General features: G+C 38.4%; 1 long non-coding RNA gene across 1 annotated transcript; it reads right to left on the minus strand.

The window, feature by feature from the left end:
* Positions 1 to 7,553: 7,553 nt before the first annotated feature.
* LOC146515565 (uncharacterized) lies at positions 7,554 to 24,850 on the minus strand. Its single transcript, XR_014875151.1, has 2 exons — positions 24,398 to 24,850; positions 7,554 to 24,310 (listed from the first exon to the last, which is right to left on the minus strand). It is a non-coding gene; the product is annotated as an uncharacterized LOC146515565 (long non-coding RNA).
* Between the last annotated feature and the right edge of the window lie 599 nt (positions 24,851 to 25,449).

The raw sequence follows: 25,449 nt of genomic DNA on the forward strand, positions 1-25,449 counted from the left end.
AATATTTCCAGTCTGCATTTTTTTTAGTGTTAATGAAAGCGAGATAGCATTTGGAGTTGGGCGAAGTGCTATTTTCTTTTTGCTGAGATGTAAAACGCTTCGATGATAATGGTGGAAGAAGATTAATAAAAAGTCTTAACATGCAATGATGCTGACTTAAAATGTTTGCACCTGAGAAAGCATCTAGAAAGAAATCATACTTACCTTTGTGTGCCGCCCCTTCAATCAGCAGTTTGCTAAGCAGTAATACCAGAAAAAAAGACTTAAAATAGGTGAGTGTTGTTACATGTTCTTATAAACTATAGGCATGCAGTTATGAAGGCTGATACTCATTTTTGCTATAAATCAAATTTAGCATTTGTTTAAGTCAACTTTTGCACACTCAAAGGAGCTTTAGACTGCTGTTGTAAGCACTATATATATATATATATATATATAGAGAGAGAGAGAGAGAGAGATTTTTATTTATTTCTTTTTACAATTTTTCAATACAAAAAATTTAAATCACATTAATATATGCACTTTTCTGGGGTTTCTGACATTTTCTGGCATTGCCACAAACTGGATAATCCAGCTGTCAACAGTTTGTACAACGCAAGAGCCATTTCCTGGGTTCATCATTGTTTGGAGCAGATTAGTGGAGGGTAGTGGATCTCATATGGCCCGGTCAGAGGCCATCATTGAAGGGCTTAACGGATTAATGTTGCTTCATGCTCTCACTCATTCTCTCTAATATTCAATCAAATTGTGTGCTGGGTGAACTCATGCAGCACACTCTGTACAAACATGTCATATCACTGTAGTTTAACAATACACATTTATTTGCTGAACTCTGTACAAGCACATAATACATATTTCTGCCAGATGGCTTGCTTAAGGATTTCCCTGACTCCTGTTTAGCACTCAGACGTACCAGTATTACAGCATTTGTTGAACTACTGTGTAAAGCTATCTGTGGCAACTGAGTCATGGTGTAGTAGTGTCCATGTGCTTGAGGAGGATGGGTCAAAGGCTAAATCCCTGCTTAAAGACTCCGTAGTGAGCCTTTTCTATCAACAGACAGGCCATTTCAGTATGTGTTGGATAAGATGTAATTTCCCATCTGCTTTATGGCTATTTCTGATCCCTGGGCTCTTGTCAGCAAACTCCTCAGGACAGATATCATCAGTAATATAAGGAGGACTCTGGCAATACTTAGGGCCTTAAAAGGCCCTTCACTTCCCTCAGTCATGTGGTTGGCTTAAAGGGTTTGAAAGTGCAGGTCACAAGTAAACGTTTCACAAACACTATCAAATAGCACAGATTTATGTGGCTTAGGACAGCTTCTTCCTTCACAGAATGTTGTTGGGTGTGTGTGCGTGTGTGTGTGTGTGTGTGTGTGTGTGTGTGTGTGTGTGGCTAGCTGAAGTTGGCATGTGGGGGTTTGACTAAACTCTTGTGAAACTGAAATTTATTAGTGTACTTATTTAATTTACTCATTGGTTTGTTGATATATACTATATAACCCCAACTTACAGAAAATGTGCAAATGCTCTGTTGTTTTAACAATATTTTATATTCTGTAACACTTTAACATACGGTTTGCAAATACAACTCTATATTTGCAGAAATTACAGTCAAATTTCACTAATTTGTGAGTGAGTGAGTTTGGGAGTTCCGCTGCTTTCACGAGGTTCTGGCAATAGAAAACACTTTTGTTGATATCTTGGTTAAATATTATTGCTGTGTGAGAGAATGTGAGTGAATATATAGGCAGCAATCTCTCCAGAGTTTGAGTTCAGAAAAATATTTGGGTGTTCTACTGGGAATTTAAAAAAAAAAAATGTGACGCAGAGTTCAGAACTCAAATTTAAGTTGTCCATACTTTAAATTATGGACATGAAAATCATCTAAGTAATGCATTATGTGATTTTTATAAAAATGCCCAAGTTCAATGGTTGTGTGGTTCTGTAAGAGCAACCACAGCAGTACAGAATGATTAGTAATGCAGAATAGACAGCAGAGAGGCCGCTAGCATGGGGAGCTATGGGCTAGAAATGTTTGCATAAGTACAAAATAAGCATATCAGATGTGCAACATATGAATGGGTGTCACAGTAAAAGTTCCCGATCAGATTCCTTTTTAACAAAAAATAAGGCTGGTGGTTTGGCCAAAAGGCACCAATATTGGCTGTTGACTCCAGCAAATCTTTGCAGCAAGCTGAGACACTTTCTTCCCTCTTGTGATCTCATCTGTGGGATTGGTTGTGGAGTCAATATAGTGCCAGGGTTCAGGGTCAGATAGTTTTTCTGTCTCTGGAACTCTGCCCCCCTCTCTGAAATCAGAGTCTGACTGCATCCAGCTATGGCCTGTCCTTTACACTGCCAGGTTCAAAAGCAATTGTGTTCCCTTCCGAGTTTTGCACGGTTCCCACCAGGGGACCCAAAGTTGCTTATTGGTTGCAACTCTTGATCTGCGGTCTTGGTGAAGCAAGCTTGCCCTTTACCTTCATCAGTGCACAAGTATTTCTGCAGTGCTAACTGTGGCAGGCGTCTAAGTGAAGTAGAGTCCTCTGCTCTCTGACCAAAACTCTGTAGGCTATTGATGATGGAAATATTGCTAACCAGGTGCCTCAGTTCCCTGAGGAGAGATTGTGGTCAGTTTACCACCTTCTCCTCCGTCTTCCTCGCTATAAAGAGGAGCACCTGATGTTCATAGATTGTGGGTTTGTCATGTTTTGCCACATTAAACAGAGGAATCTTCTTCCAGTAGATAGACTGTTGAAATATTGCGATGACGCCATTGCTATTGCTAAATTATGTGTTACCTAAATCATCAAGAACTCCCAGCAGGCCAACAGTAAGATAATGTCAGAATATCCAACTCAGTTTTGCATGGACATACACACTGAATGTTCATCAGATGTAACCAAGGTGAAACTGAAACTTCTGTACAGTCTAGGCTGCTGTCTTTGGAGACACTAAAGGTATGAACACTCTTAGCTCGCATGCACATGCCATGCCTTTTTTTCATTTAGCACTGCGTTTCTCACTTAATGCTCACAGCAGGATGCTAACAATGCAGATGTTTAGCAGGGATAACATTTATTATCTTCACCATCCTTGTTTTAGCGTGTTAACATTTTTGATTTTGCAATGAACACGTTGAATAACTGGCTCATTAAAGTTCTAATAATTTATTTTTCAAGTCAGTAGAATCCATCATCGGAATCCAGTAGAATCCATCATATATCCTATATACATAGCATGATACATAATATGCAGGTGACAGAGCTGAGTTAGAAGTGTATATTCCTACAAATAAAATCAGTACAATCTGCTGACTTAGCATAAACTGTATAGAGTAGGTAATCAGGTAATGGAGACACCATAAACAGGAATGATTTTTTCAGATTGCGTGGTCAAAAGGCAACTACTACAGCCTGGTCATAAATGATAGTGAGCAAAAATGCTCATTAGAGGGAAATTTTAGTGAAACACTAGTTCACCGTTCAGCTAAAGCACTGCTGTAAAATGGAATTCCTTTTTTCTGCCTCATTATAGGCAAACAAAATCTTGGCATGTGAAATGAGTTATGAACACACTCTTGAGAGGAATACAAAACAGCATGTGCCTCAGTCTGGCCAGGAGTGCTGTAGTTATAATATAAAACATTTACTTGGCTCCACTGCATCATCCCAGCACATGTTAGCGGGGCTGCCAAATGCCAAATTTCAGTCGAAATAATTGTCAGACAAGTTGATAACATATGCTTAAATCCCATGTAATTTCGAGGTATATGCTGTTAGAGAAAGGTGATTTAATTTTCCCTACTCTAATTTATGTGGCTCATATCCTTACCACATAATACTTTTAAACTTAGGCTGTCAAAGATGACATATTTCTTCTAAATGAGCTGTTGTTGACTGTTTCACAAGCTGAGAGATCACAGTTTACACAGTGAAACATTTCTCTAATTCTTTTTCTACCAGCATCTTTAAGATAAGTCGCATTCCTTTTCTTTGCACTCCTAATCCTTCTATCCTTCATTTACCACCCCTAGACTACCGTTTCATCCTCCACTCCCACCACAGTACCACTGAGATATGCCTTTGTGACCCAACCGCCAACCGCACTCCTCTAAAAATCCAGCTGTTTCCCCTCTGCCACTTTAACTCCCTCTCCTTCATTCATGGGCCGGTATTCTCCTCACTTTGAGAAAACTGTTTGTGGGTGGATAGTATTTAAGACAATGAATTGTTTTCCCAGAGTCACTCAATGCACAGGACCCATATCCAGCTGTGTTTCCTCAAGCATGATACACTTCACTTGTTAAACACGGTCATTAGTTAGTCAACACTTCTTGGGCTGCCTGGCAAGGAATTAGTGATGACAGTCTCTCCTTCATGCTCCCTCCCACACTGCCAGAGCCTCCCACCATGAGTTTTCTCAGTCCTCTGTCTCCTCTGTTCATGGGAAAGTCCCAGCGCTGGTAGTGTTATGACCAGGGTGAATGATTATGCAGGAACAGAAATTTTTTGTTTCTGTGTTTTATATTCACATAACTCAGATGGAGTTTCTGAACTGAAATCAGTGAATCGGCCGTCATTCTTCTGCTGCTGAAAATACAATTATAAATACACATTTTAATTTTCAGATAATATTACAACATTCTTTCTGTAAAAGAATTCCAGTTTCATTGCAGTTTTCATCCACTGTTTTTCCAAAGTGTTGCTTAAAGCAGGAAAATTCTGATCAGGATTTGGAAATATAATAAATTGCTCAACCCCTCCCCCTGTCAACCGCACTCTTGTTTTACTGTCTGTTCTATGGACATGAAAATCAGATGTAAAGTGTTGCGATCCCAGAAGGGGAGTGTCCTTCATTGCAGCATTGAGACAACCCAGGACTCTATAGATCAAACATGGCCTGCGTAAAATAAGCCATGTGTAGGTGACCCTGTCCAACCTTTATTTTAGCATGCAAAGCTTAGAAGTTGCTATTATCAAGATTACTTCCAATTTCTTCAGCTGATAGTTTTATTTAAATACACTGTGCTAAACGCTAAAACCCACCAGTAGCTGTTGCCACTTGGTAACAGTTGTCTGACTTCATTAGAGCTCCACAAAGGAAATGTAGTCCTCTCTGAATGCTGTTTGATGAAGTAATATGATACAGACTACTGTATAGCTGCTAGGAAGAAAAATATCCACTCTCTCTCTCCCTTTCCCCAACACGCGAACACACGTCACATGTACATGCACTGTACACATTTTATTTAAAGTCACTGAAGCTCAGTACGCAGCAGTGTTTCTCCTTGGAGTTTCATTTCAGGAATGCAAATGCCTTGGGCCCAGACACTCTGTGATTTATCTCCTCATTTATCTTTCCACACATCTGCCTGTGCCCTTGTGTCTGCCTGTTGCTCATTCCTCCTTTCTTTCAGCCAGTGTGTCTCCCGTGGGACCTGGGACTCCCCCACTTGCCCTGCTCTGCCCCTCACATGCTCGTGCACACACACACACACACACACACACATATATATATATATATATATATATATACATATTTATATTTATATTTATATATATTTATATGCTCGTGTATGTATATATATATATATATATATATATATATATATATATATATATATATATATATATATATATATATATATATATATATATATACATATATATATATATACATATATATATGTATATATATATATATATATATGTGTGTATATATATATATATATATATATATATATATATATATATATATATATATATATATATATATACATGCAGACCTAGGATAACAATATTCTGCACTCACTGTTGCGTTGCATGACGCTACCCTCACCTTTCCGCTGTCATCTTTACTGGGCCTCCAATAATCCAGTCTGTTCACGACCAAGCACAGAGGTCTCTGCACTTAGAGCATCAACAATCTGCACGCTGTCTCTGTTGGATTCAGAACACTGTGGTGGTGCATTACTGGAAGCCATAGAAAGTGACCTGATACCCACACTTGCTTTCTGTCAACAAAGATTACACTCAGACGAGCGCAATGGGAGTCCCGGGCAGACCAACCTGCTGCTTTATGTCTCATGCGGACAAATAGAGTATGTGCAGGACGAGTCGGAGCTTTGTTTTTCTTGTCAGAAACAGGTATGAATAACAGCAGGGCCTGCCACAACACCCCCGAGTGTTTCATATCTTCTCAGCATTGCCATAAAATAAACACCAGTAGTGCAATTGCACTATGTTTCTTGACATGTCTTGCTGCTCATTCAGACGTCCCCTGTCCTCTTGTGCTATGCCCTACACCCTTCTCCAAAAGTGCCCCACATTCTGCCTTGATTTCACATTTCCTCGTGCAGGTCTGTCTCGAGCCCTGCAGAGAAACCACCGCCTGGTGTGAGGTCAGGTGTTATTTATCACAGCCGTCTGTGCAGGGAGTTGACATTCGCACAGGCGTTCTGCTCTGCCATTGTAATTGACTCTCCTTGTCTTCTCGAGGACACCAACAGATATAACTATGTCAGTACACCTCTCAGCTATATATTACTCATCTCACTGAGGAAGACAACTGGTGAGTTATCATTCTGCATCAGCTAAACACAAGATGGACAACGCGGCTGGTTACAGGAAAATGGCAGGATTTCACAAAGCCAATATAATTCTCAGCCAGATTCATTTCTTTCTTTTCTCCTTTCTTCACACACTTCTCAAATTATCAGGTGCTATAAGTACAGACACGATACAGGGCAACTTCTCTGATAGGGCTAACACTTGTAGGCCAAAGGGAGCAGGCACATTTCTGAGGTCATCGTTAAGTAAATACTTATTAATGGTTACCTCCGTGACAATCTGATAAACAGGTCATGGTAATGATTAAGCCAAGGTTGGCAAGGTTATAGGCCATGTGTACACAAACGCATGATGGACGAAAGCAGGTTCAAACAGGTGCTAAGGACTAAATGTAATTGTTCCAGGACAGCGATCTTTGACCTGTTATGTGCGAATGCACTTCATAAACCTCTGAATAGCTTTTGTCAAATAACAGAAGCACACAGTTGCCTGATGACAGGTACACTACACCCCAGCGATCTACATAGTTGAAAACTATCCAAATTGTTATGCAGGTATTGTACAGAGCGTTAGGTGCTGACTGAGGGAAATGAAAAGAGAAAAGGAGAAAAAGCAGAAAAAAACATTCAGCCCAACTTAAGTTCACAGGGTCATTTCCAGCTCAAGGATTAAGTAAACTAAACAAAACTACACAAGCTGCAACTTATCAGACTGCTTGCATGCCAGGACTTTATTTTATCTCCCCCTCATGTTTGCGAGTGCGACAGAGAGGGCTCACAGTCCTCGGCAGCGTCAAACATTAGAAAGACCTTCAGTATGCGAAGATTTCTATTCTTTCCCAATAATAATAATTAAAAAAAGATAACTGGAATAAATAGATCGTGGGGAAAACTGCATCAGTCAGAGCAGTGGCAAGATTTTTTCTAACTTAATCAGTGATTGATTATCTACTTGATTTATCTTTTTTTTTTTCCCCTTTTTACTAAAAGAGATAATGTTGACATCCACTTAGTCTGTGTTAGAATCAGTACGGTGAACAGCTTTGGTCATGCGGGAAATAGCTCTTTAATGCTCTGTCTCAACAGAACTTCACTGAAGCTTTCATGAGGATTATTTTGTTTATTTTGATGAAATGCAAAAACTATTTTTATTGCTTTCTCACATTCCTCTGCTAACCAAGAGTACCACAGTACTTTTGGAGAACTTATTTTCCCGTGAATCACTTCATCGTGTGGTCACTCAAATCCACCAGGGCACATGAAACATGTATCCTGAATATTTTGCAGCTTTTTAAAATACAGAAAGTCAGTGGTTGTTTGACCTTTAGACTTCTTCTTGACATGTTTATTTATGAAATCTTTTGACTCCTTTGAAATCTCTCAGTAGGCACTGTTTAGAGAACAACTTTTCGAACTTAATAATGGCGGTTGCTGAATAAAATGTTTCGAAAAGTGGTCAAAATGATCCATTATAAATAAATTATCTGACATTTCTAAAGATAATATACTACTGAATAACCGATGGAACGTAGCTACAAAAATCTGCGGTTTGTTTTTATATGTTTGCCCTGGGATTATCATTTTATGTAGTCTTTGAATCACTTTGAAAATGTAACTTTGACAACTATGGAAAATGCAGAAATGATGCATACATTTTTAGATTTTAAATACAGTAACTTTTAACTATACTTTGTGTCTCCTTATGAAATAGTAGGTGAAACTGTCGGATGTAAGTACCTTTCATCGATGCATTTCTTTAGTTCTCAACTTAAAAATAGCTCATCCAAACTTAAATGTTGTGAACAGGAACCTGCTCTTTACTTTAACATAGCCCTCAGTGGTAACAAAAGGAACACATTGGAAGTTATGTATAAAAATGGGAGTTGGGAATTGTTTAAATGAGTAAGAAAGTTGTGATCAAGTGTTCCTCAGTTCTTAAACCACACAGTCTTTTCAAAAGATGCTTAAGTTGTGAAGGCCGGTGACTTTTCGGAGTTTTTCAAATCCCTTTAACGGCCATATTAAAACCACTGAAAAGTGCCTCTTCAGCAATTCATATCTCATAATATTCCGATGATATGGAGCTGGGACTTTTCTCGAGTTCTCAAATAAGCTAAAACATTATTTTGATTAGCACACAATCCTTACGGTATGTGATTTGTTGTAGATCGGAGCTGATATGTGTGCTTTGTTTCAAGGTTTACACGGTGTCAAAATCAGTGGCAAAAGCCAAAATAGGTAAGATGAAATGAAGCTGCCAAAACCCCTGGCATAGATTACATAAGTGAAAGAATACTCTGAGTCAATATCACCTCAAGAAAAACTTCAACACTAAAAAGGGAGGGGGAAAAAAGAAAGGTCATCTGGTTTCCATTAAGAAGATAAAATGGTTCACTCTGAGCCTTTTACTGGCCGCTTTGTTACTGGGAGGCGTCCATACTGCTCTCTCCATCATCATCCAGTTGACACAACATTAAAGGCTTCAAACAGCCGCACAGGGTTCCTTAATCAAAAACTAATTGTAATAGATATTGAGGAGTGCTAACACTCTGACCGCTTGGCTGGTATCAGTGGTCCAAGGCTGGAGATACTATTAAACACAACAAAGGCATGATAGCTGAGACAGGGCAATGCAAGTGTGAAATACAACATGTGGCTGAAAAGGCACAGATACACTGATACTATAAAGCACTGGTCTAAGGCGAGCCTGTCAACTCTGGTTATTTAGAAACAAAACAATGGATCTGGAAAATTCCTGAAAGTGGATACAGCAGAGAGATTTAAAATCACTAACAGCTAAGGAAAGGATACTGTGGCATGGTGCCAGACTTAGAAAATTAGGAACATGTCAGACAAGAGGACATTTTGACAGTGCTTGTGTGTTTAGTATGTGTGTACGGCGTGCGAGCTGGTGACACAATATTTAATTTAGCAAATTAATTCTCATTAATTTGATTAGCCATTATCATTAGCAATAACTCATCAAAGGCCTTTATTCCTATATATTAACCTTTCAGACACTCGCCCACTTAGCATATTAAACATCAGAGTCCAAATGCATGAACAAGGTGAGCGGAGCTTCTGTCTTCGAATGATACATGACGCAACAGTCATCTTCTTGGACTGGAAACACATAGACTTGTCTCTTGCATCATGCCAATCCTTTTGACAAGTCTCATTCTTCTTCTGTTGCTGAAGAAGTCCTTTGACAAACCTGTCCTGAAATGAATCTTAACAGACCTACAGAGATCAGCAGTAAAACATTGGGCAGCGAGTAAATAGAGCCAAATGTTTGAAGCCATCAAACCTGCTTTTTGGTTTTAGAAAATGGTCTGAAATTAACTCTACATCTATCTATCTATTGTACCGGATGATTTCACACCCGACAAGATAGAATCAGTGCTTGTTTTTGTGGGGTACTTGTGCATATACCATGTCTGGCTTTCATGCAGGTGATGAAAACTTTGAGTATGAAACATGAACTCAAACACCTGCAGGTAATGTTCACCTTTTTACCCCATTATTCTCTGCATTATTCCCTAATCCTAAGCAAAAAATTTAATTCCCCAAATTTAATCACACCATAATAATTATTTAAATGTCATAAGCATAATTGTTCCTTAAACCTGTTGTCAAAAGCAACAGATTTAAAAGACTCTGGACTAAAAATACAAAAACAAAACGTATTCTTATTCTGAAGTTTTGCAGAGATGTTGTTCCCGACATTGTGCAGGATAACTTGATGTAAAATTACAGTAACATGACATAAAACTGCTTTTCAGGGAGCGCATATGCGCAGGCACGCTTATCGATCCTACCAGGTGTGTCTGTTTTTGTCTGTGTGTGCGTGCGCCAGTTTTACTCCTCCTCTGTTGGCAATAGAGTGAAGGATATTCAAACTCTATATTGTACATCAGTTTGGCTTTAGCAGAGTCAGTTTTCTCTGACCATAAATGTATGGCTATGCACGGTAATTGTGTGGAAAATGCATGCAGCCTCCACCTAGCATAACCACCCCTGCTGCACTCCCCTGTGGATAACAAATGGCCCTTTTCTCTGGGAATTGAGGCTAAACGATGGTTTCACTTAGAGAGCAAAGTGACTGTCCATCTTCATAACAGTGCTCTCCATCAGAGAGCAATGAATCCCATCCCGTCCCACTGGCTCTGATTAAACACAGGCAATGGATATCCCCTTTATGAAGGCCTCCAAAGCTGGCCCTCGTGTCAGCCTTGCACCTGCAACTATCAGCTTCTCCTTCTTTAATATATAAATTTAAAAAAAGAAAAAAGGGAGAGAAAAAAAGCCCCGAACATCTGGCCAGGGGGAGCAGTGCACTTCTCCAGCAGGCCAGTTCAACAGAGTCTGTTTGAAAGTGACACACCTTAACTTGATCTGAATTACCTAAGGCATTTCTTGTTGGTGGGGGTCACATGGAAAGCTCACAGGTCACAAAGTTCACTGGCTGAGGGACTTTCACTCGTGGTTGTGCTTTGAGCTCTTCCCCTTGTCTGTTTTTCCTCATTTCTGTTGAATAATATCGTGTTAAAGCAGTAGTCTGTCTCATATCAGTAGGGTTATAATGTGTAACGGCTTTCATTTTTGTTTGTTTTCACTGGGTGAAAAATAATTAGTTGCTTCTTGAGCTCTTTGTAGCCATAAGGCCAAAAGATGTCATTCTGAATCAAATGCATTTTGACTTCAAGTGCAGCCCCTTGAAAAATGTGGGTGAAATGAACAATAAAGTTTGTTTACATGCCATTTCTGTCGACACTTTTTACCATGTGAGAGGTGCACGCGGTATAATATATGCCACCACTGGCTCATATGGGAAGCTGTCCATGATGGGAAGCTGTCACTTCAAATCTTGCGTTTGACCACTTGCCACTTACTTCTTTCAAAGCGTTCAGCATGTCACATGAGAGCAACATCTTGAAGTTATTTAGGCTTATGAGAGAAAACATTGAGTTTTACTTGGTGAAAGAGCTTGCAGCATTTGAATAGGCTTGCCATTGTCAGGTTGACCTTTAGTTACAGGTTACAGTGCTAAAACACTTGCACATCAACTATGACTTAGTAATAGCACATGCTGTACGTGATGAGAATCACTTGATGTGATGACGAGCACATTTAAGAGATTCACACTAGAGCGTAGGTTCCTCAGCTATGGACACGGTGCAGAAGACAATCAGTCGGAGATTATTTGTTTATTTATTTTGTTGAAAAAAAAGTTGTGTCGATGGAAAGCTCGTGAGTGCTTTTACTTGATCAGGTGGGGACAACGATTTCAAAGCAAATGGTTGAATCCAGAACAAAAGTGCTTGTGTGTGTCTCTGTGAGATACCAGAAGGCACACAGTGGTATTCTATTGTTCATACATTAGCTAATGCCATTATCTTGTCTGTGGAGTCAAAAGAGCTAATCTCATGTTATAGGATTTGCAGCCACCTAGACTGATCTCATTGGGTAAACGTTTGGCACAGTGACAAAAGAACAGGATGAACATCCAAGTTCAGTAAGCAGAATCCATAAACCAGCAGCAACCCGACCCCGTGACTGGCAAGAGTAGAGCCAATGCAGATGTGGCCAGCTTTACTTTTCACTTCAGGCTGGAGTTTGAACTGTGAAAAAACAACTTTGACACAAGTTTTTTTTTATTGGTTTGTTTGTTTTCTTAAGCTTTGCAGCATGCCTGTTGTGACCAATTTCATATTTTTGATAAAAATGTGAAAACCTCCTCCACTGTTATCCAGTGGTTAAACATAAATTTCAAAAGCCAACTATTTGCAGTGGGAAACAGTCTTATCGGAGTATAACTGCCAATTTGGTCCAGACACCCGCCTCATAAATTATCAGGAGTTAGATGGATTGTACAGACTGAAAGATGAAGTGATCCCAAACCCTTCAGAGCAGACTCGAGTTTGACATGGTGTTATCATTACTCGAGTTCATATTGATGACTTCTTTCTTGGCCTGATGTCATTTTCAGCAGTGACCATGATCAATAAATTCAGTTTAAAGGCTGTTATGGGGTTTTGTTGATTTAGTGCACAGGATTAATATGTGCACTAAAACCAAGTTCAGTCAAGTCAGTTCTGTTTATGTAGTGAAAAAAAGTGCTTTCAAGTTAGCTAAGACACCCTCTTAGCTAAGCATTTTCACCCTTGATTCAGATGAAGAAAAAAAAAAACAGGAGAAAACTCAGGAAAAGCAATTGAAGAGGAAAATATTCAGTATTGGTATTAACTAAAACCAAACCAAACGAAAAAGCAAAAAGAAAGCAATAACACGCTATTCTTGCTTAATAACAACAGAGCTCTTAATGGAGTGTATCTAAATAGCATTAAGTATCTAGAACCAAAGTCAGATCTAGCACTTTATTATTTTTTAACAAGATCAAGAAAACACTTCTTACATCCATTTCTGCAAGTTAAACAAGGAGATTAACATCACGCTCATGTCTATGCAATAATTATGGATCTAAAACTAGAAAGTAATGAGTCTCGTTTTGTTAAACGACTGGAAATGGGGCAGAGCAGCCAGTCTTTCTTCCAATAAAATAAGGAAATATGCATTTTTTTAAATTTCTTACACTGTCTCTAATGACAGTAACTGTAACAATAACTTTCTGTGAAGTATAAACCTTTAATGATTTTTTGACAATTACTCAACAAGGGCTGGAGTGATGGTCGTGACTGCACTGCGATCGGTGATTTTCTCCACACACATCCTTGAGTGAAATAGGTGCACTGACACTGAACTGACGTTGAGTTGCTTTTTTTCTGCTGACAATTATAAGGGGTCTAAAATAGTAATTTGTCTGCTTTACTTTACTGTTTTAATAAATTGCAAAAATCTAATGGACTTGCAGTGAATTTGACAGATTTCCTCAGAACTCAGAGTATTGGATTTACTAGTAGTAAACAGAGCATATATGTAAATAATTTCCCTAAACTTGAGTTATGAAGGTTCGTTGATCCCCTTCTCACCTTCCAAACCTGTGGGAAAGCAAGGCCATAATAGTTAAGAATACTTCTTTAAACCAGTCATAAGATGTGTATCTTTCCTGGCAATCCTTAGATGACTCCTGCTATTATGTTTATCTGTCCCCAGAGCTTCTTTTGAATTCATTATTCCTATAATGCCCATTTGCCATATTTGTTAACATGCCGGGTCACCTGTCTCACAGCTACCTGTGTTGACTAGATCTGCCTTTTCATCAATGAGAGCTACCTGCCATAATGACCCTGTAATAAAGTGTCATTATCTATCCACCCAGTCTAGTGTAGCATGCACAAAGCCACTGGAGGAATCCAGGCCCTGTCTAATTCATTTCTGCTGGGTATAAATGTCAGCGTCCTTTTGTGAGGATTACAGACATTCCCACATTAGGGCCGGACTGATTGTTCTATATGGAACGGTGGGAGTGGAATAGAGCGTTTGATTTCAGATAATGTAGTACGAGACAAATGTCACTGGACCGGATAGGTTTTTTGTCTAAACCTGGCTGCAGACTTGAATCTGAGACTATGACGGTGTCAGGGAGAGCTTGAAGAGATGAGAATGGCAGTGGTGTGGATTACACAGTCTGTTATTACAATTTGTCAGGTTTTATGATGTCAGTGATGTCTGGAATTTATCTCTTCAGCCTTTTATATTCCACCTCATTATGACATCCAAAGCCATCTAAGGTACTAATTTGTCAATTTGTATGTCGTTAGCCGAGAACTGTGTTAAGAGGAATGGTGTAATCCCAAAGTTGGATCAGTTATTTGTGGTGTTTTCCTTTTTTTCTGCCTTTAAATCTGTCATTTTCAACCCGGGTGCCAGTATATAAACTTGCAAATTACCAAAGCGTATGCCAAAAACGTTGTAATTTACACAAAACTTTAAAATGTCTTAAAGTGTACAGTATAGTTTGTATAGATCATTGCTTTAAAGAAAATGTTTAATATCTTGTTCAGTAATTGCTATATTGATTGCTAATGTCATCGTGATTTAGTAGAGAAGCAGTCATGTGGCAGCTTCAACAATTCAAGGGTCTCTTTGTCCATTCATCAGCACCCCTGATTGGGCCCATGTCATGGTTAGCTGCAGGCCCACCAGATAAAGATCAGTGGATGATTGGGCACACACATTCTTAACATGGCTGACCCGTGACATCTCAGGGGCAGGCAGGGAGCCTGTCATTATGTGTACAATGCAGCGCTTTCTTCCCTCTTATCTTTGCTGATGACATTGAGAGTTTTTGTATTAACTCATTAATGAAAAGACTCATCATTAAAGGCATCACGGGACACGGTGCGGTGGTGGTGACACTGCATTGCCACTGTCAGCAGGAATGTGTCCGAGACGCTACGCTAGCACGATGACAGCATGAGAACTTCTTGTGCTTTTGTTGTAGATGTAAAGCTATAATATCGAGTTTCCTTTGTTGCCTTCACCACAGCCCACACTTGCCCACACTACATTTAAATCATGTATTTAACATGATATGTTACACCTCGGCGTCCCTTTCTGATAAGGAACCTTATATAACGTGTTTAGAAATTGTGGCTAATTGTTTTCTCAATGTTGTTTAATAATTCATTTAATAATGTCTGCTGTAAGACAATGAGAGCAGTGTTTGAGTTGTCAGGCTGGGGAAAATAATGTTTGCTGGACACAGTGAGTTTATAAACAGCTTTAACAGTTTGGGGTTGTAAGAAATGTAAGAATGTGGCTATAATGATATAGTATAATTAGCATCTTTAGACTTTTGTAGCTTCTCAGGGACCTCACCAATAATAGTATTGTTTTATAAACTGTGTAAATACTGGAAAACATGATTTTTCACAGCCTTGCAATGATAAATTACCAATAATATAACTTTATGCGCAGTTGCAAATCAAATAATTTCTTTAATTACAATAAAAAATGTATCAAGATCTCCTTGTTATAAAGTGGTATCAAGACTTTGTTTAACATATCCAAATTTCCCCATCCAGGCCAGTTTGATCTTCACGAGCCAGTGAGAGGTTCTGAAAGTGTGCGTCGCTACCCACTGCATGCACTAACTGCTGACTGCACCTTGGTGTGTGCGCTCAAAACCATGCATGTGGTGAGTGGCTGTGCTTATGTGCAACTCGTGTGTTAATGCTGTCGTTTCCACAGATCAGTCACAGCAGCATTTTCTCTGTTGTTTATGGTTATGTCACCACAATTACAAGAGAGAAAGGGGGGCAGAAATAAAGTGTCTGTGAAAGATTGATAGCTTTGGTCTTTAGTTCAATTGTAAATTAGAATAGCAAGTCCCTCTGGGATACAAGGGCTCTATTTATGATTAAGAAAGAGCTTCCATAATAGAGTGGTGGTAGAAAAGTTTGCTCTTGCTCACAAACAGGCAATTAGCTTGATGAAACAAGCCTTACTTTTTTTTCTCTTTTTTCCCCCCCTCGCAGCCTGGCTGTGTGAACCCATATTATTATGGGCAGCCTTATAGTTTATGGTATTATTTTCACCTTGCGCTGCAAACAATATGGTATTTAAATAAACTGGCATTTTTCTTGTAGACCACTGTTTTATCACTGCAGTTTAATACGGGCAGAGCAAGTTCAGAAGTAAGGCGAGGTGTTTATATTGTGTGTATCATGTGATAAAGGTGACAAATATCACACCATAGTTTTAATCCTGGCTGAGAATCTGCACAGAGAGTGTAAATAACATATGAGGGATATATAGAAAAAGACTTACAGTATGTACAGTGAAAATGCATATTTATTTTTCCCCAAAAAGCTTTTAGTTTTTTTTTTAAATAGAAAAACAAAATTTACTGATGTGTAAATTGCCTATAGTTGTTTCTATTCAAACCCCCCAAAAGTTGCTTTCTCTCATACGAGAAACTAATTCCAGCCAATGTACACAATGATGTCATTTTGCTTCAGAGTTTTCGTTTTAAAGGATCTAATCCTTGCATTGTGGGCTCATTGCCATGCCAGTTATTCAACCTGACTGTACAGATTTGTCCCCCTACTGTATGTTTCCTGGAAGAGATCAGTCACACTCTTTTTAACAAGCTAAGCTTTACTACTGTTTCATTCATGCGGGGAAATCTGGATCAAAAACGGAGCCAAGAGTTAGTATTAGTTAACACTGTAGAGCAGTCTGTCTGAGAAGCTAAAAATCCTCTGTGTAAAAGATTATTACCAACACCATTATAGTTAATGGCACTATGGCTAAAAAAAGAGTGAATGGGAGACAGGAAATTACTGAAGCATCAGAATATACCTGATTGTATTGTAGAGACTAAACAAGTAAATATGTGAGGCGGTGTGTGCCAAAGAGCACGTAGTTATGAGATGTACCGCTATTTGTTAGGGCTTTATCTTTTAAACAGTGAATTTAAAAAAATAAGCACACAAAAGCATAGTTCATAGTGCACACCTGTTCAAAAAAAGTGAATGAATAGAAGTTATTGTGTTAATTGAAAGCTACTAAAAGCTTGTTCAATTGAAGAATCTATTTCAAAAGTAAGTTATTATATTATCCAAGGCCAAACAGCCAGGAGGATTGTTGCCGCTAAGCACAGTGCTAAAGCACCACTGTACAGTACCAAGCTGACTGCCGTTAACTACACAATATGGACAAACTATATTTGGTTGCCTGGCCTTTTCATCTCCTTTATCAATGAGGTAAAGCCAAATAAAATTTGGAAATTCCTCTTGAAATCACAGAAACTGGATCATTGTAGTGACATGAGAAATGCGTAGGCTTGAGAGATGAATTTCAAAAGAAAGAAGGGTTCGACTCAATATTGTGATGATTTTCTACTGCTAACTATGAACTTAAGTTACCACCTCAGTACCAGTACAGGACTGCCCTGAGCCTTTCTTTACTCAATTAGTAATTTAATTTGCACCAGCTGAAGGTTTTTGTTGTTGGCTTCAAGACATATTTGTGTTGTTATTTTTTTCCTGCTGATACTTCTCCTTTGCAAGCCAGATGAGGCTTCCCCACACATACACGACAAGACATGTGTGGCCACCGCTTTTCGTTTTTTCTCTTTTTTTCTTCTACTATTTTGCCTGAGGACACTCACTCCTGTGCCAGCTGTTGTCATGGAAATTACACCAGTTTATAACATTTGTTTTTGGTATAAAGACAGTGGTGATCACGCAATAGCTCTCATCTTTTTGGTATTTACACTTAGCTAATAAGTTCATTTTTGTTCTCTGTTTGCTTTCTTGCTTTCCAGTTCCTGTGTGCCAGACGTTATGGCTGCACAGACTCGCTCTGCAGCCACCATTGTTGTTTACAGCTCTGTTACGCCTGTCGATTGATCCGCAAACAGATGTATCTCTGACTGTGATTCACCAAAGCTGATTAAGTCACAAGTGTTTTGTGTTGGTTCACCAGCATCTTGGTTTCAGAGCTGTGTTTTATTTCTATAATTATTTCCTGTACCTGTTGAATATTAAACATAAGTCACATTTCAGACTGTAAAATACACCAAGATCTTAATACTATAAATCTGTAGTGGTTAGTTGTTGTTTTCCGGGATTATAATTTGTAAAATTACAAAATGTAAAATTGTTGAATAAGCTATCTGTGGATATATAAAGTATAAAAATGCACTTATGCTGTTTGAATACAATCAAAATAATGAAACACAGGACTGTCTTAGCCTAAGGATACAAAATAATCAAGGTTTCACAGTGGCAGTTATCTAAATGATTCTCTCATAAATCATTATAATTTAGGGGGGATGCTGCTGAAGCATCGCCATTGTCTGTGGTGCCGCTTAATTTGAGGGTCTGATAATTAGGGTAGCCTAGTTACCATGATATAACCAAAAGCCATCTTGGTATAAAAAAAAATACAATGAATTAAATTATCTTACTTGTTTAAAAAAGATATAACTGAGGGATGTCAAAGACAATGCTGTCAGCATCAGGTGTTTAATTTTGTCACACTAAAACATGCCAGAAAGCAACAATAGTTACACCTCCTCTCCGTGTTCTTATACTTTCACATACAAAAGGACAGATTACTCATGGACAATTACAAACAAAACAAAAACACATGCATAGAATTTGTGATGTCTTCAGGCATTTAGAGTTTTTTATTTCTATAGTTATTTTCAGTCAGTTTGTTTAACATTACAGTTGTTTGCTCGTTTATTTTCACAGTTCACATTTAGAAGATGCACTTTTACCTTTGGGCAATCATCCCGCTACTGCACAGCTTGAAGTACTACATACTGAATTCATTTTTGTGACTTCTAGTAGTATGTTCAAGAGTTTGCATTAATAACAAATTGCTAATCCCAACCCTCATACATTAGCGAATAAGAAGTGTGGTAGCGAAATATAGTTGCTACACACTGATCAAAAAACTTTGTATATCAAATACACACTGTTCAACATATATTTCAGATCACAATAAGACATTATTTTTTCAACCTCTGCACATTATCACAACATTTTTACAACTCCCCTCTCAATTTAGTGTGAGAAAAACAAGTCTAATATTCAACTCAGTAAGTGTTGCGGCTCACGTTCTAAAATAAAGCTAAAAGTAACTCCTGTATGTCCTCGTGTGAAGATAAAGTAACTGAGACAAACAATGCAGGATTTTTGGTTTCAAATGGACTTTCACTCTCGAAGTCATGAAATTTTCTTCTTCTTATGTCGAGTCATTACGGACGTGGAGGTCTTTCCAGATCCCATTCACGTTCCATCTTGCGTTTATTCCCTCCCTTATAGACCACTGAACAAATGTGGATTAAATGTGACTTTAAAAAAATTGCATTGCAATATTTGCTATTATAGAACATGTTTTGATAACAAATGCTGAATAAGTGTCTGTGGAGATGTGGTTAAAATTGTCGATATTCGTGGACTGCTGGTTTTAGTCATAGTTACAGTATCAATGACTGCAGTGCTTTTACAGTGACGTGCATTTCGATGACAGAACATTTACTCTGGATTGATTTCTCAGTCTGCATTTCTTGGGTTCAAAAGTGGTTCAAGTTATATTGCACAGCTGAAGCTTATGTGCGACTGTGTTGAAACCCTGTAAGTCACATAAATCTCAAAATTGACAAATGCTTCTCAGTTTTGAAACTTAGGGTAAAACTGCAGAAGCTGTAGTTGGATAATCAAAGCGTTCCTTAATTTGTACCTTACTCCTAATCATTAAATTACCAGAGATGCGTATAGGATATTGTAATTTTTTTTTACAATAACACCACAGGAATATCATTCAAATATAAAATGAATAGGACTTTATTATCTTAATTTCAGTAAGCATCGTTAGCAAAATTACTAGAGCAAGACACTGATAGCTCATATTTAAGGCAAACAATCACAGTAAAACTGGAAAACCTCATTCTTAACATGTATGATACAGTAGGTGCTATAAAGAGAAAAGCAGTCAAAACACAGCTCATATCTTAAAACTTTATTAGTGGTAAATGTTGCAAATTGTTATTATACACAATGCTATTTAATTAACTTCTTGACTAACATATAAAACATTAATGCTTAACTGGTTATCTCATAACTTTACGTGGTAGACCATAAAAATAAAAACTGTGTATTTCGCGAGACCTCATGCTACAAACATTAAAGTTATTCAGTAAGGAAGGAACATATATGAAAATCACTAAACTGGAGATACAAGGCTTTTAAAACAGAAGCAGTTTGAAATAAGTGGTTAATCAAATACTGGCTGATTATCACTTGAGAATGTAAGCTGCTGTTATAGCTATAAATGACTGTAAATGACCTTGAAGAACAGAAACAACACACTTTAACACTGAATAGCTGTAACGGTAAGCTGAAGCTGAAGTAAGCCTCCACTACATCCGTTTGTGTAGTTTTTACATATCCCCCACTGCTACCACATTACACCTTGAGTTACAGTAATTCAATACACTGTCTGCTGCCTTTGGGGCCACATGTGAGCCACGTCTGGCTCGAGACTGAATGCTGCTACGGCTTTCTCTCTTCTTTCTTCTCCCAAACTTTTTCTCTCTGAGTGCATGAAAAAAAAGTGTGAAGCAAGCTGACTGCCCACTCTTCTCTTTCAAAAAGAAAAGTGAGGGGCTCAAAGAGACACATATCACAAGTGCCTGGTACAACTGCACTGTTGTACTGACGGTCACCGTACAGCTCCACTGGGACAGATGGGATTTAATCTGCTTGGCCGATGGGCACTTCAGCAGCAGTTTCTGGGGGTTAGAGAGCACTTATCACACAATTCCCCTACCCAGACTTTCCCAGCGAGTCCTTGGAGTTAAACCATTGACCCTCTGGTCATTGCTGCTACAATGCTGCTGCCTGAAGTAATCATCATGCATGCTCCATCTATGCAGTCTTTAGCAGCCAAAACAACACATCGCTTACAACACTCATCTTTCTCTCTCTACAGTTTTGATCACTTTAAACCTAACAGCAATGATTCAAACCAAAAGCATTTACAAATACATTAAGAGCATGCTGGCAGTCAGCCTAAAGAATTCATTGAGACAAATTGATCCCTATCTGTTTAAACTGGCACTATAATCTGTCATTGGCAAATTGAACACAGTGAGCTATCTGGGATCTATTGCCTTTTTAGATAGTGGCCCTTGGGGCAAGCAGACAGAGAGAAAGTGATCCACGCCGCTGAATGAACTCTATGTAAGGTTTTCAATTGAAACATGCATGTCTGCTTATACGAACACACTTTAAAACACACCTTTTTCCTCACACTCCACATAGCTAAATGCTTTTATACTGCCTGCACGCGTATGCCGTCAACTTGCTTGCACACATACCACATTTATAATAAAGCGCTGTTACTGGAGGTAGTAGAATGCTGGTTTTTGTGACTAAATTAAAATTACATTTACATCAGAAAAACAAGCACAGTAGTCTTTAAACCTTACAAAATCCCTGTTTAGAGCAATATAACCATTAAAATATTCATATCAAAATAAACTACAGTGTACGTCTGGTCAGAATAAAAGCCAAAAAATAAAATAAAATAAAACAAATTCTATATTAATGATGTAATTAAGTTAAGTTTGTTTATTTATCATAAAAATGTAAACCTTAAAATATCCCTACATCATGCTACTTTTCTTATGCTGCCTTTTTGTTCTTTGGTCCTGTAATAATGTTGGTAAAAAAAAATAAAAATAAAAAATTTGAATATTTGGTTTGTTTCTTTTTTCCCTACCCATAATATCACAAAGACCTACCATTCCAAAGAGTCAACTTTTACCGGAGGTAAAAGATACTGATTGATATTCAGTGCAACAGATGAAAGTCCCATGAAATATGGGACACATCCCCCATAATCAAATGAAGGAGAAACAATTTGGAGGTGTTAAGGTTTTTTGTTGTTGTTGTTTGTTTTGTTTTGTTTTTTTGGCTCTTTGTTTTGTTTTTTATACTAATGTGTGTGTTATGCTTGTAATCTTTTTTGACGTGCTGCCTTTTTAACTAGAAAATAATCAGCTTATAAGTTATCTGAAATTCTTTCTTCATTTATGATATTTTGATTTAAATTGCGTCAGTGGGCAAAAACATGACCAATATCTCTCTTCGGGGTGTTTTTTAAGTGGCACAGTTTAGTTTCTGTCTTGATTCCACACAGTCATCTAATTCAATCAGACTCTTGAAGTTGATTAGCCTGGTTAACCTATGCTTCTGCTCGGGTCTGGAAGGGTTAATCAGGCCGGGAACTTGGAGACCTCCGGGTCAGTATCCCTCTATCTGCATGAAGGACTTGGTGGAGGAAGATTAAAGTCAACGTTTTTTTTTTTTTCATTTTTGACATTTAGCACAAGTGTGAGAGAGCTCTTTGGCCGTCAGCAGTTCAATTTTCTTTTTTAGATCTTGGTGCGTTTTAAAAGCATATTTGTAGGAATTAAATTATTATTTTTTGACTAAATTCGGTTTTTAGTATATGTCTATAACGTTTTGCAGAATATAATCACGTCGGAGCGCACTTCCCAGTTTAACCTGATACTGGAGGGAAAGCTTTTCCTTCGCACGCTCGTAAATCTCAAGAATTGTCTATCTCGCTATCGATTAATTTAACTGCAATCATTCCAATCAGCACATCTCCAGTCCCGTGTTCCAGAGACTGTGCTTTGTTTTACTAACAATAATAAAGTGATTTAGTCCTTTCTCCCTGTCAGAGCATGGGAAATCGTTAAAGATCTAGCTATTTGTCTGTGATCAGTAAATATTTAGTGCAGGCGACATCCTCTGTCTCCTCTTAATCGATACTGATCCCGTTGGGCAGCGCAATTGTTATGTGCATGCAGGCTTGCTGAGCATATACTGCTTTTATCCTCTGCTTGAAAGGGAGAACCAGTACAAATCACACAGGAAACTTTTAAATCCGCGAATTAAGAAAAACTGCAGGACAAGAGTTTTGAAGTGGGGGGTCTAATAGTTAAGCAGTTGTGCTGCTGTGGGAACGTTTATGCGTTAAGAAAATAGTGCGCAAATTTCTGTGCATATTTACGCGTGGTTCATTGAGCAGTCATAATTTATATATAGGCCTTCCTACTGTCTGCCTGATGCATACATGCTAAAGGAGTATCTGCTAAAAGGTTAATTACCCTCTTATGTCATTACTGACGCAAACATATTTCTTAATAATAATAATAATAATAATAATAATAATAATAATAATAATAATAATAATTCATGTATTAGCATTTTGTAGGATAAAGTTACAGCATTTATTAAATTATTTATGCTAAATTAATTTTTACGTGTTTAATAATAGCTTGGCTGATATTGCGTCTTGGCTTGCTTTCTCCATATATTTCCTAATATGCAAAATCTCATAAAGCTTGCTCGCCATACTTAAAGACAGGTGTCTGTTCTGACTTCACCCCCTCCCTCTCGCTTCAATAGCCCACACAAAGCAGCGGTGTACGAGCGCGTTTTGGCCATATTACTGTAGAAGAGAAAAAGGCGCACAGGATCTCTCTATCTCTCTCTCTCTCTGCCTGCTGTAAAGCTTACTTATCGTTTCCAGAGGCAATCAAATGATATTCTGCTCGGACGACACGTCAACTTATATTTCCAGTCTCTCGCCTAACAACACATGACGTGAATCAGTTGTTTGTTTTGGCTCTCCAAAGTTTTTGCATGATCAGACATTGCAATTTTCCAATAAACAGCGTGCTTTTTGTGTCTGATCCCGTCTGTTGGAGAGGAAGCTTTGCCAGCTTCAGTCTGAGCACTGTGTCGAAAAAGAGAAGACTAAATATATTCTGAATAAGGGAGAAGATGCATCCCGCTACGGACGAATCAGCAACATATGCATTTGGTAGGTTTGTTACTATAAGAATACAGCCTCCTGCCTCACTATCACTATCGGGTAACTTTATGAATGGGTGTTTGCAAACTAGTTGGGCTTGATGCGATTCGTCATATAAATTAACGCTGCGATAATAGGCAGAGATGACTGACGGAGTCGTCCGTAGTCAATGCGCATCGTAGAAGCATCGTATATATGTAGTCTACGTTATGCTCCGTCTGCAGCACACGTCTTTTATTTCAAGAGATGAGCCTATTTAATATGAGATTTAATTGTGAGCGGAAGGATAAAGCATTGCAACATTGCTGATTTATCATAATAAAGCATACAAATCGCATACTTACCATTTGAAGCAAAACTGGGTCCTCGATAAGCCAGTACCTTGCGGAGTATTTTATTTACAGACTTTCCATGTTCACGGGATCTGTAAACAAAACCGACAAAATAGTAATGCAGACAAAATATAATCGGCTAATTTGTTCTAGAATAAAGACACAATTGGTCTATATACCACCGCTGGGACTGCCTGAAGTGGCAAAAAGTAAATCCAACTTTGGCAACTCTCAAAGGTTTGCCGTCCAAGTCATGTAAAACAGAATTTAAACAAACAGTCATCAGTTTAAAATGGTGCTCGTTAGTTTGGTCGATGCGAGAGAGCAGACTGAATCGGTTTCCGTGTCCGACGGCTCCTCTAAATTGAATCTTATTTGAAGCAAAAAAAATTCATACGCTAGGGGGCACCCATATACTGTAATAGATCCTGGGACAATGCATGCATGCTGCTGCTGCTGCTGCTGCTGCTGCTCTCTCTACAGGCTAACACAGTGACCGGGCTGTAGGTTCATCTGGAGGGCTCTGTAAAGTTTTACCTGCAGTTCAAGTTTGATAGCCTCAGGCCACGGTGAAAGTAAATCAGCCCCGTTCAAATACACACAAATATCAATATAATATATTATTATTATTATTATTAACCATGTGGGCACAGCCATTCTCCCCCTTGTTACAAACACAGCATCGCTTACTTTGTTTCTTATCGTCATTAAAATAAGATGTTTTTATTTTATTTATTTTAGTGAGCAAAATCCGACAAGTATTAAGGTATCGTTTTTGTGTGGTGTGTCAATACGGGGACTCTGCTTTCACCCTAGCCTTAAAGTGAAGGGCATGGCCTTTGACCTCGAGTGACATTTTAATTGTGCTCCGCATTTAAAGCTGTAGTCGTCTCAAGCGCTGACCACATATACAGACAAAACTGTCTTTGGAGAAATCATGCTTTTGGACCCCTGACCATGCAGATGATTAATATTTGTGGCTTGCGGGATTTTTTTGTTAGGCAACGGCGAGCTGTGGGATGATTTCACCAGGCGATAGCGACGATTTCACGAGACATGTGGATTGTGATGTGTAGCACCTGGTGCTATTGGAAAGCACTAATATGTACTATTAGCCTGGTAGAAATATAGAGGTTTGTTTAAAATGAGAAATAAAGAAATCCAGGTGGCGTTTTCTTCTCTTCTTCTTTAAATGGGGAGCGACCTTATTCAGTGTCTGGTTTTACAGTGT

Source organism: Neolamprologus multifasciatus, chromosome 7 (assembly GCF_963576455.1).
Source record: "Neolamprologus multifasciatus chromosome 7, fNeoMul1.2, whole genome shotgun sequence".
NCBI lineage: Eukaryota > Metazoa > Chordata > Actinopteri > Cichliformes > Cichlidae > Neolamprologus > Neolamprologus multifasciatus.